Source organism: Ambystoma mexicanum, chromosome 2p (genome assembly GCF_040938575.1).
Source record: "Ambystoma mexicanum isolate Mex_15411 chromosome 2p, UKY_AmexF1_1, whole genome shotgun sequence".
In the NCBI taxonomy this organism is placed as follows: Eukaryota; Metazoa; Chordata; class Amphibia; order Caudata; family Ambystomatidae; genus Ambystoma; species Ambystoma mexicanum.
The window spans coordinates 261,623,732-261,638,708 of NC_090923.1; positions in this window are offsets into that span (position 1 = coordinate 261,623,732).

A 14,977-nucleotide genomic window follows, 5' to 3' on the forward strand; every position below is an offset into this window, starting at 1 on the left:
TCGCTCGTGACACCGAGGATTGAGGGTGGGAAAATACCTTGGACAGCCTATGCTGACGATATACTTTTGATCGATTCTACCCCTGTGGGTCTCCAGCGGAAACTGCTGGCCTTTTCAAAATAAGTGGATAATAATGGCCTGTCTATTAATGGGAAAAAATCTGTTGTAATTACACTAACTAATCGGAAAAAACTCCCCACTTTCAGATGGAAGATAGAGGGATGCCCATTGCTTAAAGTTAGATCACTTCGTTATCTGGGCTTTCCTATCGTCAGTGGATCTACTGCCCACATGTATTGGAATTACTACCTTGACAAAGCAGATAAACTGATTTATCAAATGCAAAAGTTTGCTACTAAATACTGTAAGTATTCAGTGACCCCAGTAATCAAGTTTTACAGTCTTAAAGTCTTACCTAAATTACTATATGAATTTGAAATCTTACCATTTCCGACACACCAACTGGCAGCTAAATTGGAAGCCAAAATCTGGCGGAAAATACTGTACTGTCTATCGAAGGGAGTTCCAATGTCAGCTATCCGCTTCGAGCTGGGTATTCTGTGACTAGACAATAAAATCGAGCTGAAAAGGCTAAACCTTTATCGAAATTTAATAATTGCTAAAGAGAACACCTTATATGCACTGATGGGTTGTAGACTGAGAACCGGTTCTTCGACTTCGAAGTGGTTGTTGAACCTTCAAACAGATAGTTTGATTTGTCTTGATTCAGTCTGTCTAACACTGGAGACTTTGATCCTTAACCCCCTGAGAGTAAAGGAAAAACTTCAATCCCTGGATTGGATACAGTCTATGGAAAGGGTGGAGTCCTCCAGGGTCTATAATCAGATCATTTATGATGGAAAAAAAATGGGTACACCGGAGTCATATCTAATTAAATTCACTGTCCCTAAAAGGAGGGCCGCTTATATGAGATTCTGTTTCAATGTTTTGCTGATAGGGGAAATCTTAGAAATCTGCTCAAGTACTACACAGAGAATTACCTGTTGTTTTTGCCACAGTAAAGATGTACCTGAAACATTGAAGCATGTTAAACTGTCAGGCACTGGTAATCCAAAGACTTGCAATCTTTGGTAAATGTGTTCATGATCCGTCCAGAGTAGATATTGAAGATTTTTGGTGGACTATGCTTTATGGTAAACTGAATGCACTGAAATTGGCTACTGTGAAATTCTTGGCTGAAGTCTTTAATTTGCCTGCAGCCAAATAAATTCTACAATTGAACAAATATAAAAAGGACATTTTGCTTGACGAGATAATAATTCCTATATGTATGTTTGTAACTTTTCGTATATTTCGGATAGGAATGGTATAACATCAGCTCGGATGTATATTTTTTTGTTAGAAATAGGGTTTTTAATTGTTTTTAACCAATTTGGAATCTTTTTGTAAAAAAACATGGATTTTGTTTTTCCTTTTGTAAAGGTTTATATTTTGTAAACCAAACACAAATAAAATATTTTAAAAAAAAAAAGTTTTTTTTGTCCCAATGTACCTACAGTTGCACACAACATCCCCCTAACATCGAACATACGGCAGGAAGACATTGTATGCAACAACAACAAAACAATAGAATACCAAGGATTACCACTAAGACTGAAAAGAGTTTCCATCCGCAAGACCTTAGACAGTCCCAGAACCAAGCACTAAGATCCCAATTTCCCTCGGGAACATGTGCTTCTGTACTAATGATGTGCAGATATTGTATTGTCTTGAATATGGTAGGGGAGGAGTCAGGCACAAAAACGCAACAAGCAGAACCCACCAATTTACATACTCCACCATGCTCAGCTAGGATGATGTCTAACACCATCCTGTTCTGTAGAGCCACTAATCTAATTGCTTTCTGTTCCAACGTCATATTGTATAGTGTATCAGTGGTTTTGTTGATGGTTCTCTCCAATACTCTTGCCAGTCTCCTAATATCCTCAGAGTTCATGATCTGTCCCCAAAATGGCACAAAGGATTTCGCTACATCACCCATGACCTGCAAAGTAGTATCACCATTCTCGCCCGCCGTGGACAAGCTCTAGAAACCTCAGAGGTGCTGGCTACAAATACCCCTGGTAGCAAGATACCCAAATAACACGTGCCCTGCCAAGCTCTAGGTAGCCAAGGTTAAGCTTCATTGACAAAATAAACAGGATCACCTACATACAAAGGTCTGTCCTCACTAGTCAGATTTACAATGTTGGTACAACCCTCAAAAGTACCCATTGACTGAGAACCATCCCTTTGTATGCAGAAGGGAACAGAGTTAGGGCTATGATTAATAGTGTAAGAAGGAGGCATGGCATCCCGATTGCCTACGGGAGCGATCTTGTAAGAAATCAGCGATTGGAAAGGTCTAGAAAGTCTATAAAAGGCCTAACTGAAGCAACTTTGAGTTTCCTCCTACTTGCAAAAAGGGAACATCCCAGGGGCGTCAGGACTCATCTTTCAAACAAATACAAATTAGTCCCATCGAAGTTCCCAGAGATGCCATCATTCCAACGACCAAAGAATAGTGTCCTTAGTGAGGTGTAGCATGCAGAAGTCAAAGGAAGAGGATGAATATACCAGCCCAACCCTTTTTCCCAATGCTGTGGCAAATGCAAACATATCCAGCAATTTGTTCTATTCAGCATCGCGTGGGCCACATTAATTATTAATAGAAGTGTATTATTCTGGTAACTCTCTCTGTTTTGGGAATCCCTAGAAGGTAGAGTGTGCAGATGTACGAAAGGTGAGGACATAATGAGAACACTCTCGGTAGGTAACAAAGTCACAAGTGGATGCACCCCTCAATATACAAAAACCCAAATGCTAGTACAACTATTAGACCAGTTAACATTATCACAAGAAAACAGTAAGTCCTCAAGGAACATGATTTTTGATGCTCAATGTCTTTATTAGCCACAAGACCGAACGGTTGCTTCATACAAATAGAGTTAGCGACGGGCATTGTTCCTCAAAGTTCATTTCAAAAAGTCTCTGCAACAAACTCCTTAAGTTTGTTTGTTGGTGATCTCCTGACCGACCATGTAGCTTATCTTGCTTGAAGATAACTTTGCCAGTCCCGGCCACTTACTTATGTTTCAGTGAGAGAGTGGCAAGGGACTAGCTCAACTGTGGTTCCTCATGGGCACAGCCGTGCTGTGCTGTAAGTCTAGTGCCATGGACGCAGATTGTATCTCAAGGCTCCAGATACGATGTGATCTGCAAACAGAGTGTCATTGCTCCCTGATGGATGTGGTGAAACAGAAGCAAGATTGTTCAAGGGTGCAGAAAGATCCGAAGAAGAATTCAAAGACAAAGCAGCAGTCTCCCCAGGCCCCATGGGCTCACAAAGAATCTCCAAAACCCCCTTGGTGTTGTTAAAGACACGCTTATCATATGAAGCAGAACAAACAGTTTCCCTCTTTTCTTCTTCATCGAGTAGCAAAGGCATCTTTCACAGGGAGGGCTTCAACCCACTTGCTAAAGGCACAAAAGACTACCAGAATGTACTTGTAGTTGTAGCAGCGTTCCATTTTGATGAAGTCGAAATGTATTACCTGAAAGGTCACAGAGGGGGGACCAAAACTACCCCTCGTTGTTGCTGTACCCTTCCCCACATTATGCTGTAGGCATACCATACAGTTTTGGACCAAACGCTCAGCAGTTTTTGAAATAGTTACATTTACCCAAACAGGTTCTAGCAATTTGCAAATCTATCTAGCACATATATGAGTAGAACCATGAGGCATTGTAACCATGGCGGTGACATAAGCATCGGGTAGCATCTATCTTCTTCTTTCATTATCCACCCAACAACCGTCCTCATCCAAACTTGCTAAACCCTCAGCCCAGTGTTTAAGTTCTTTTGGAGTGGCATCAGCTTGAATATTTTTAATCAAATCCATTCCCTCGTCTATTGTACAGGTATTCATAGTTTCTTTTGGTATATACATTTCTGAACACAAATCAGTAGCAGTCTGTTTAGCTATCCTATCAGCAAAAGCGTTTCCTCTCCCTACATCGTCTATCACTTTCTGATGTGTGGCGCATTTCATGATTGCTAGTTGAGTAGGAAGCGCAAGTGCTGAGGGTAGCTGAACTATCAAAGTATCATGTTGGGTTTTAGTTCAGTGTGAGGTCAAGAAACCTTGTTCTGCCCATAGTCTACCGAAGTTGTGAACCACCTCAAAGGCATACTGGCTATCTCTAAATATATTCATTTTAAGTCCTTCGGAAAGTTCATAAGCAGAGTTATGCGAGATTCTCTTGGTTCCCACAATCGTGCTTAATGTGGTGATGGCATAAGCAGCAGTGGATGTACCATCCGGAAGTTTGAAGCAGGAGCCATTGCAAAACAGCTTCCATTGTGGATCTTTCAATGGAGTGTCAAGTAAGTCAATTCTGCCTTTGGTTTCTTGCTCTGTAGTATAGAGGCAGTCATGTGACATTTCGTCACTGCAAGCAATGTCTTGCAGGAGAGGCAATAATTCAGCCGGATTCAATACGCAACACCTCTTAATTTCAATATGCGATGCAAATAGGATCAGTTTGTATCTTGTTAATCGGGCAGAAGTAAGGTGTTGCATTTGCGTTCTGTTTAATAGAACGTCTACGGAGTGGGTACCATCATGGTTAAAAAGTGACCTAAAACGATACCCTCACATTGTTTTACAGATGCAGCAGCAGCAACAGCTCTCAAACATCTCAGCAAAGTGCATGCAACAGGATCGAGTGTGGAGGAAAAATAACTGCACAGTCTATTCTTCACCCTATGTTCCTGCATTAACACAGCCAAAGCACATCCATCACATTCATGCACATATAATACAAAGGCCTTGTCATAATTTGGTGTGCCCAAAATGGGTGCTGAACACAGTGCAGCCTTGAGCAGATCAAATGCTTTCTGGCGTTCCAGGTTCCAAGGTAATGGCAAAGAAATGCCCTTCTTTGTCAATGCCAACATTGGTTTTATCACTAGTGAAAAAATAGCGATCCCCTGTCTACAGTAAGAAGTGACACTGCTTGTCCCCCCTGGTTAAGAGCCATGACTCGTCGGCATCCCACCGCCCCCCCGGGCCCAGACGGCAGGGCGGCAGCAGACCGACACGTGGGCTGCACCACCACGTTATGTGGCAGAGCATAGACGCCATCTTGTATGAAGCCATCCCCATCTTGCTAGAAATGTGCAGATCTAACCCAAGGCAGAGACACTGAACGCTGCAGAGTGACCCCCACTTGACCGCGCTCACAGAGGCCCACACTTCCCCCACCTCCCACTGCATGGTAGATCTGCTGAGGACTCATTCTCATGAGTCACCAGACGCGAGCAAACAACATAATAAAACACTGTAGCTGTTAACCTTCCGCAGTACATCATTGCCACAGCCATGAACGCGAACATTAGGATGTAACTGAGACCAGCCAAAACCCTGCAGGCCCTGACCCTGCACCAAGCCCCCAACAATAGACAGCTTGGCGCCTCACACACATACCCACCCCGAAAACCCTTGCAACATGTAGAAACCATTTATGTAATATGTGCCTTGTTGACTAACGTTCGCTGCTAATGTAAAGGAGAATGGGTAAAGAGAAAAATATGCAACCGATATTGTATATAATGAAGAGATGTACAAAGACTGGACAGCTGATAACAGTGAACAATAACATGTGTTGCTCTCTTTATACACACACCTGCCTGACACTACCTCATGTTTGTATGTCAACTGTAGATGCAAAATGCTATGTAAAAAAGTATGATCCCCAGCTAGTGTTCCATTTTAATGCTAATACATATGAGTGCTTTTAGAAACTCCATGTGTTGTTAGTCGGCCCTCACCCATACAACAGTAAACCGCCTTGCGCAAGATGCCATGCACAGAGCTGCAAGGCCATTTCCCCCTCCTCCTGCCCACGATCTCTCGAGATAGCCGGTGTTCAAACAGCACAGCTTTGCCTTCCCTCCCGATCCTGCTGGACCCATTTCAAGCATCCGCCCACCTCCCCCGTATCAGAGACCACCACAGCCTGACTCCATGACTTACGAGCTACCTGGTCCTAAATCCCACCTTCTTTCAGGCACCAGTCACATGCCCCCCACAGGCCAGAAGTACATCCATCGTCCCCAAGTTAATGACCCTATAAAGGGGGGCGCCCACACATGTACCAACAGATCATAATACCATCCCTCACCGAAATTGCCAAGACTGGTTAGTCAAGCACCCCCGCCCATGTCCCTGACTGTGCCCATGAGACCGGATTGTTTGAACCTAAGGTATCCTCCAAACCGATGTCTTGAGACACTCCAGATCGCATATCAATGTTCCTGGTCGTGTACTGATCTAAGATCAGCACTTACAAGAGTTGCAAATCAATAGAAAACATGAAGTGTGACAAATGGGTGGGAATGTGTGGGCAAAAGGGCAAATGTTAGCTTAGTTATCAATCATCGTTACAAGGCATGTCTGGCCCGGCGCTACACCCCGATGAGCCCAGCTGACCTGCCACCCCACGTGGCGCCAACGTCCGCCAATCCTGGAGAAGCAACTGTATACATTATATACCACCTAGCCATCACTACCCAATCCCTAAGAGTCTGTGGCCCCTATAGCTTACCTCATGCATGACGTGTATTTGCAATATAACTAACTGTCTTTGCTATTGTCAGACAGAGCGCTCTCGGAGTTTGCAGAGTCCTTTGCATGCCCTATATTGAATTATATAAAGCTCTTTTGATCTCACCCGCACTTGGTCCTGGCCTCATTCCCCTTCTGGGGTGTGTCCATTATTGCCCCTCACTAAGGGGTGTGCGTTTCTGGGGACACTTACATTCAGAAGCCATTCCTATAAAAGCTCTGACCTCTTTCTGTGTATTTGGGACAGACATGCTAGAGATGCTTTTTGTTGGTTCAATCTTCTTCCCTCCTTTGACAGGAGATAGCCTAAATAGGCGACCTATCAGTAATACTGAAACTTTTTCAATGACACTTTATGCCCTTGCTCTGCTAGATGAATAAGCAACAACACAGTACCCTCCTTGCAAGCAACTTTTGGGTCTGCAGCTAATAGAAGATCATCAACATATTGCAACAATGTACAAGTGGAAGGCAACTCAAGTGTATCGAGCTGCTCTTTCAAAGCCCTACTGTAAATGCTCAGCCTCTCCGTGTACCCTTGCAGCGCACGAGTAAATGTAAACGAGTGTCCCCCTAAGGTGAATGCGAACAAATATCTACTATCCACGTGTATGGGAATACTAAAGAAGGCATTCTTAAGATCCACCACACTGAAATGAGTAGCAGAAGCTAGAATCATTGTTAATATTGTGGTTACATCAGGCACAATTGGAAATTGTGGAGCAACAATCTCATTTATAGCACGCAAATCAATAATAAAACGGAAAGGAATTGCATTATCCCCTTTCTTATACACCGGTAAAATCGGGCCATTGCACAAACGTCCTGCAATTTCCTTGATTACTCCACGATGGACAAAATCAAAAACTATGCTCTTCAGAGCTTGCTCACCATCAACTGAAATCTATTATTATGGAATATGTGGCAACTTACCTCCTGACTTCAAAACCATTTTAACAGGTTCAATTTGCAAAATGCTGACATCATTGTCGTCAACCGCCCATAAACATGCCGGAACTTCACTAAATTCAGGTGGTAAAGGTCTAGTCAAAAACTGTGAGGCAGAAGATCGCTGGGGTGAAATCGTCAAACCTACTCCATCCGAAGAACAATGAATTACCACATTTAATTCCTTCAACAGATTCAACCCCTACAGATTCTAACCACAGTTCGTTGTTAGAAGAAATGGACAGTGATCCATGAATGGGCCCAGTGAAATCGATACTGGCTGAGAAACTGGACTAACCACTGACGTGCCAGAAAACCCTACAGAAACGTTATTCTGCTCTGACAATGGAATATATGGAACCCGTAAATGATCAATGGAACACTGTGCTCCTGTATCTATCAAAAATAGATGCTTCCTATTCCCCACCTTCATCTCAACGTAGGGCCCTTTCTGATTGACGGGAATAGGTACTGGTTCCAGACCCTGCTTCGGCTGTCCTAACGAAACAATATATCATCAAAGACAAGATCTTCAGAAAGGTAGGCAGTTGAAGGATTATCAAAAATATTTCTGCTATCTGCACTAGGTTGCTGACTATCTTGCAAAAATGACTGTGGATTCTGAGCAACCTAGCTTCTATCAGGAACCCCTACCACAGGGCGGCCTCTAGGTCATCTACCCATGGTACCATATCTGTTATTCGATCTTTGCTGAAGGATCGGGCATTGTGCTTGCCAATGACCCTCTTGTCTGCAATAAGCACACTGGTTCATGTTTACAGGACCCAACTGTATATTACTTTGTGGAACAAACTGGCCTCTAAACTGTGTACTCCCACCTCTGGTTCCTCTAACTACCTGCTGCAACAATACTTTGGTTTTCAGGTCTCCCTTCCTCTTTTCAATCCTCTCATTTTCATTATTGACTCTATCTTCGTAATACTGAGCCATATGCAATTCTTCGGACTGCGATTTAGCTTGCCAAGCACTTTCAGAAGTCATGATTTGTGATTGGATATCAGTCAACAATCCAGGCACAAATGTATCCACAAACAACCTTTTCTCTGACTCGGTGCTCAATTCCTATCCGCTATAGTCTGAAAATACTTATTCAAACTGATTGAAGAATTTGGTAGTACCTTCAGATTTCCCTTGGGTACAAGCAGTGAGTTTGTCCCAAACAATCCTTTTCTCTGTAACCAGACTCATTAATTTTGTTGCTATTCGGTCTGACAATGTCAGTATCACCTGCGGTGGTCTCTCACCAGCTTTCCTTTCTTCGTATAACTGCACCAAGTTAACCTATGTGTCACCCAGCCCTGCTTGATCGTCTACAGTCCTAATCTGTTTCCATAAATCAGCAGGTAGGGTCACAGGGAAAAACAAGTCTGTATCTCCTAAGGTGAAAACTGACGAATGCAAGACAGACTCTATTTCTTTATAAAACCCTGTTGGATTTTTCCTAACATCTGGAATTGACTGCCTAACAGTGTTCACTTCCTGTATGGAGAATGGGACATTAACACATTGCGATACATAGTGAGCTTTAATAGTAGTGGCTGCTGTACCTGCTGCAACATTAGCTGGAATCTCAACTTTAGGAACAAATGTCGGAGCAACCTCTCTCATAGGCAACTGAGTAGTAGGCAACTCTGAACGTTTGTTAAGCTATAAAACTAGATCAAGCGCTAAAGTGGTCAAAGCAGTATCAGGCGCAAAGGCTCTCTTATAGATAATCATCAATTGTGTGGGACAACAAATCTTTTTCTTCATACACTTATCCTGCAGGTATGCTACCATTATGTGTAACACTTTCTTCTGCATTTCTGGAGTATACTGAATAAACGTATCATATACTGCTATACTTCTATAGGAGATATCAACACATCCGAAATCCATCTAAGCGCATCCCTTATGCAAATTCGCGTCTCTTCACTCATTGATTTACAAGGAGGAAGGAGCCGTTTCTGCACATACAAAGGGTCCAATTTATCACCATCTACTTCATCATTCTGTAACTGTTCTAACTACCTTCTTAACTCAAACTCTTGACATGCTAATTTACTTTCTCTGCAGTATCCCTTGAATAAGCTAAGACATTCAAATCCCTCAACCCTTGTGGGACATCCATGTCCGTCAAATTATTCCACATTACAGCCAAGTGTATTCCCATCCCTTCAATAAAAACATTCTGTTCAGGAACACTTTCTAGATAAATAAGTGTAGCTAAGACAGCTATTTTTTCAATTTCTCTATACATTGCTTAGCCCATGCATACAAATCTCTCATCCTATCTTTAGAAACTGTACTACGAGTCACTACTTTTGATTCAGCACTCGCCCGTTCATCTGCTATAAGCGGAGCAGAACCGCTTGGGAAAGAGAGAGTAGACAAATCCTGTACAATAGGCAGTAGAGACACTACTGCTGGCAACAAAGACAGAATCACAGGAACAGTAATAGTTGATAAAGGTTGAGATACAGAAGGAGAAGCATCAATAGGAAGAGGAGCAACAGCTGGCGGCGGAGGAAAAATGGGAAGAACATGGACAGCTATGGGAGGAGGTGCAACAGTGGGAAGATGTAAGAAGACAGGAAGAGGTACATAAGGAGGTGGTGCAGTGGCACCAGGCCTACGTTCATTTAAAAGCTTATCAATTAGTTCATCATGTGCATGTCTAGTTTGTCTGTGCCAAATATCATTGAATACTATACTACCAATGTCGTACTTACAGTACATAGTACACGCCGGTGACCCCTCCTGTGACGCTGTGTGGCCAAATTCCAAAGAATGTCTGTCTCTGTGGAATAATCCCCTGAAACAGGACGACAATTTCCCAGGCATGTCAGATCACTGGTGTTACCTGGCATCGTTTGTGCGTATGAGGACAAAACTGCAACCAAATAACAGGATACTTAGGAATCAGGGCACAACTCACCTGATTACAAAGGACTAAGGAGGTCCAATAGGATTACAAAGGGCAAAAGACCCTCTCGGTTGGTGATTTTGGCAAAACTTCCCGCCTCGATATGTGGACCCTCGTCAAGATGCCCTCTCGGACCACGTGCTTACCGTCCAGGGATAGGATTGTACAGTACTGTCGAGGTATCAGGTCTTATACAAAGGGGCCCCCTTTTTCTCACCATCCAATCCCAGTCCGATAGCCGCGTCTTCTCTTCAACGAGGTGGCATCAATCTTGATGGTCCCTATTCAAGCGCCATCTGAAAGACCAAAGACATATAAAGGCTGAGTACCACAAATGAAATACAACAATCATGGGCTGAAAAGATACAAGTATATTTTATTACTGTACAGTTTACCAAGCCAAACAGATAGCTATCCGGCTCCCAACAGCTAGCAGTGTGTACCAACCAACACAGTGAGGAGTAATAGTGCTGTATAGATAAACACAAGCATATTTATGCGATTTCTACAATACTGTCCAGCCTCTCTCAACGTTAATAATTTGTGGGCTAGAGTTCGTGCCAAGTTCATATGACAGATGTTACAATATTATGTAAAGGATTAAAACAAGCCTTATGCCAAGAGTCACTACAATGCAGTTCGGCTAAAGCATACAATCAAAGTTTTCTCTTCATTGTTTTGTTGTTTATACAAGGATGAGGCATCTTAGAACAGACAACACTTGAATGGCAGTTCGTATGAAGTGCAAGGTTTCTTTGCATAGGTTAAACAGTCGGCTCTCGTCAGCCAAAACATTAACGAAGCTCAAAGGTTGTTTGGCTCAAGTCAAAAACACAGTCCACCATTTTAGAACATGGAACACGAGTTGAAATCAAAATGGTGGATGAGTCTTAAAATGGTGGCGAAGTTAACCCAAAATCGGAACTTTGCAATGCAGTTTTCTGTGTAGCATGAATGAGCTTAGGTCAATCTTCATAATAAGGAGGCACTATATGATTACGGTTTAACACACAGTTCTTTACAATGGATTCACTTTCTCTCTCAGCTTATCAGCGCTCTCGTAACCTTCTTCACTCAGGCACTGTCGCAAGCATTTCAATTAAACACAGACTGGGCATTCTTTGCTTCCCTCAACTCACTGGACATGTTAAGATGCTTTCTGTCTTTTTCGCCTTCGATGTAGGATACAAGGTTGTTACCCCTGCCGCATCTGCACCTCCCCAACTCTACCGTTCACCCAGGAAAGAAGCTGGTAACCTTCTAGCGCTGTGAAGAATCTTTCTCCCTTCCAGCTGGGCTGTTGTACGCAATCCACACGGCTTTTCGGAAATAATGATCGCTCACAGGTGGGGGGATGGGCGGTCTCTGGCTTCTTGCCCCTTTCTTTCAACCCCCCGGTTTGTTACTTTCCTTTGCCTGGTTTGCCATAGCCCTGGATGAACTGCTCCTACTCGTGCACTGCCTTGCTCAAAGTGTGTGTCAGTATTCCACCTTTTAACCATGTGGGAAGAGTTAATAGGTATTAGGTGTGCGTGATTAAAGTCAAGTGTCTTATCTTGTTAAAGAGACATAGGTGGTAATCCTTTCAGACCTAGACCTCCTCTTCCCTGGCTCAGTGTTTGTGTTGGAAATGGGGCCACAGGGATCTGGGAACTTTGAATATCCAATGAAATAGGATTGGATAGGGGTATCGGGAAAGGGCGATACTGTGTATTGCCATTGTGTGTCTCTCTCCCACTCCCAGGTGACCCTCCTGCACTTGTCTACCCCCAAAGTCTGGATCCAAAGGTGATGGCCGTTTCTTGGCCACCTAAGTAATGGATCTCCTGGGTCTAGACAGTGAAACACCCTCTGGTTTTTCACAAGACAGAGAGGAAAAGATAGTTGAAAGACAGCGAATTCTCAGTGCAAACAATGTGTAGCAGCTTCTTTATGTATGACAGAGGCAGGTGTATTGAAGAAATTGAGAACATAGCGTTAAAAACACAACAGGAAGGAAACTTCAGTACCTCTGCAGCTACACATTTTCTTTAACACTATGACCAAAGGGATAGTATTTGTGTGCAGCATTATACTTGTACTATTAGTTCTTTAGTGGGTTTGGGCAGGAGGTGTGACCTGGGGTGGCTCAGATAAATGTACCCTGTACAGCAACTCACAATGTTTTACTGCAAGAGCAGTAGCATAGATTACCTCAAAGGGGCTGTTGTACCTAGGCTCATTACACCGGCTGGCAACGTTCCTCACAAAGGTAAGATCACCAGAGAAAAGCTGGAGACAGGGTAATGTAGTCAGGGAATCAAATGCAGCGCTGGTTGTCTCCTCATTCCTCTGCAGTGCAATCTGTTGAGAGATACATTTTTTATTCTGTCAAGGCATGCAAATAACTCCCAAATTCTTCTCCTAGAACAGACACAGCACTGTGAGCATCAGATGCTCTCCTTTTTGGGGCGTGTGCTTGCCTCCCTATAACCACCTCGTGGGACGATAAGTGAATCCTTACAGGGCTGCATGCACATGCTAAACAAAACAAGGGGCAGGCATTGCACCCGGTTCTATTGGAATGTGGTAAAAAGCTTTGACAATTTACTTTTTAGAAGACCATCTATCCTTTCCACAATCCTGTTTGCTTGCGGGTGATAAATTAATGAGATCCAATGCTTAATGCACAATAATGTGGTGATCTCTCTGAAGAGCTCATTGAAACAGTGCCTGCCGTTATCGGACCTTAAAACTTCTCCCATGCCCCATCGAGGAAAGACCTCTCTAACGAAAACTGTGGCTGAACATTTTGCATCTGGATGTGCACAAGGACCAGCCTTCACCCACCGTGAGAAAGGACACACAGCAACTATTAGGTAGTGGGAACTGTTACACATATCACCCTTTTCCGCCTAGTCAATATCTAACTCGTGGAACTGCCCAGTAGGGTGAGGCATTGTACATCAGATTGTTCTTAGGGTAAGACCAGCACTGTAAGTCTGACATGTGATACAGTTAAGAATCATTTTAGTTACTGCGTACTGCAGATTCGGGACTAACCACTCCTCCTGTATATCTGAAGCAATATGTTGTCTTGACAGATGGGATGGATGAAGCAGCTGGTGGAATGCGACCTGAAGCAACTCTTGTGGCATCACTGTTTTACCTGAAGTTTCTTGTCACTGCAATAAATATGTAGGGGACTGCTTGCATCCCCTCTTTAACCTCAAGTCTTTCTCCAGCTGTGAGGCTAGTCCCTGCAATTCTTTTAGTTGTGCAATCGGTAAGGAATTGTAGGAGTCTGGTAGTTCTTCTCTACTATGCGCTACTAATGGTTACTCAGGGACACTCAGCACCAGTAAATACACTGCTTGCTTAGCTGCCGCGTCCATGGCAGCGCTACTGAATGAGACCTCATCTGTATTGTTAGTATGGGTGGTGCATTTCACCACTGTCATCAAGGGGTGCTGGGATAGTGTGTCAATATTTTATTTAATGGTGTGACATGTTGTACTGGGGACCCGTCAGCCCTCCTAAATCCCCTCCTCTTCCACCGTGTCAGGCCTGCATGCACTGTGGTGGTGACGTAAGCCGAATCAGAATAGATTGGGACACAACATCCTTGAGATGCTAAACGAGCCTCTACGAGTGCTGTAGGTTCTGCTGCTTGGACCGAATAGTGCATGGATAATCTCCTTTGCAGAAATACCTAATACACCCCATTCACTAGGCGGACCACTACTTCAAACCTGTGCCCTGGTCTATAATTGCTAACACATCAATGAAAAGTACTGCAGTCATCAATTGGCCATTTGAATGGGAAAAGAGATACACTTTTCTGTGTAATCAGGGGTTGCCAGCACTGCGGCAGTGGAGATAACTTCTTTTAGGGCATTAAAGTTCAGTCCACACAATCTTATGATCATTCTTTTGAACCTCTTTAAGGTCCTGTAACAGGGACCTGGTGTATGCTGAATAGTCTAGAATCCATACCCTACAGTAATTACACTACCCTAGAAATGTCTGCATTTCTTTGACAGTTTTGGGCTGGGAAGTGCTTCACACTGAGGCTGCACAAACCATCATATTTCTTTTCCTGTGAACAGATATCAACTGGCCCAAATAAAGCACTACTTTGAGGCAATATTGCAGCTTCACCTTATCTATCTTGTACCCCTTTTATGGTGTGATGAATCCTTTGTGCACTGCAATTCACTGTTGCTACACACTCTCACATTGTCAACATACTGAATGATGGAACTGGGCACTTGGATATTCCCTAAGTCAGCCTGTCAGAAACTGTTGAATATGCTGGGGACTCACAATACAGTTGAGGCAGTCTAGTGTGTACGAAATGCATTCCTCCATGCGTAAATGCAGTGAGGTACTGCAAATCAGGGTGCAGGAGTATGGAGAAGAAGGCGTTTATAAGATCTACCACAGTGAAGTGGGTCACTTCCTTAGGGATGCTGCATAGTATCATTGCAAGTTT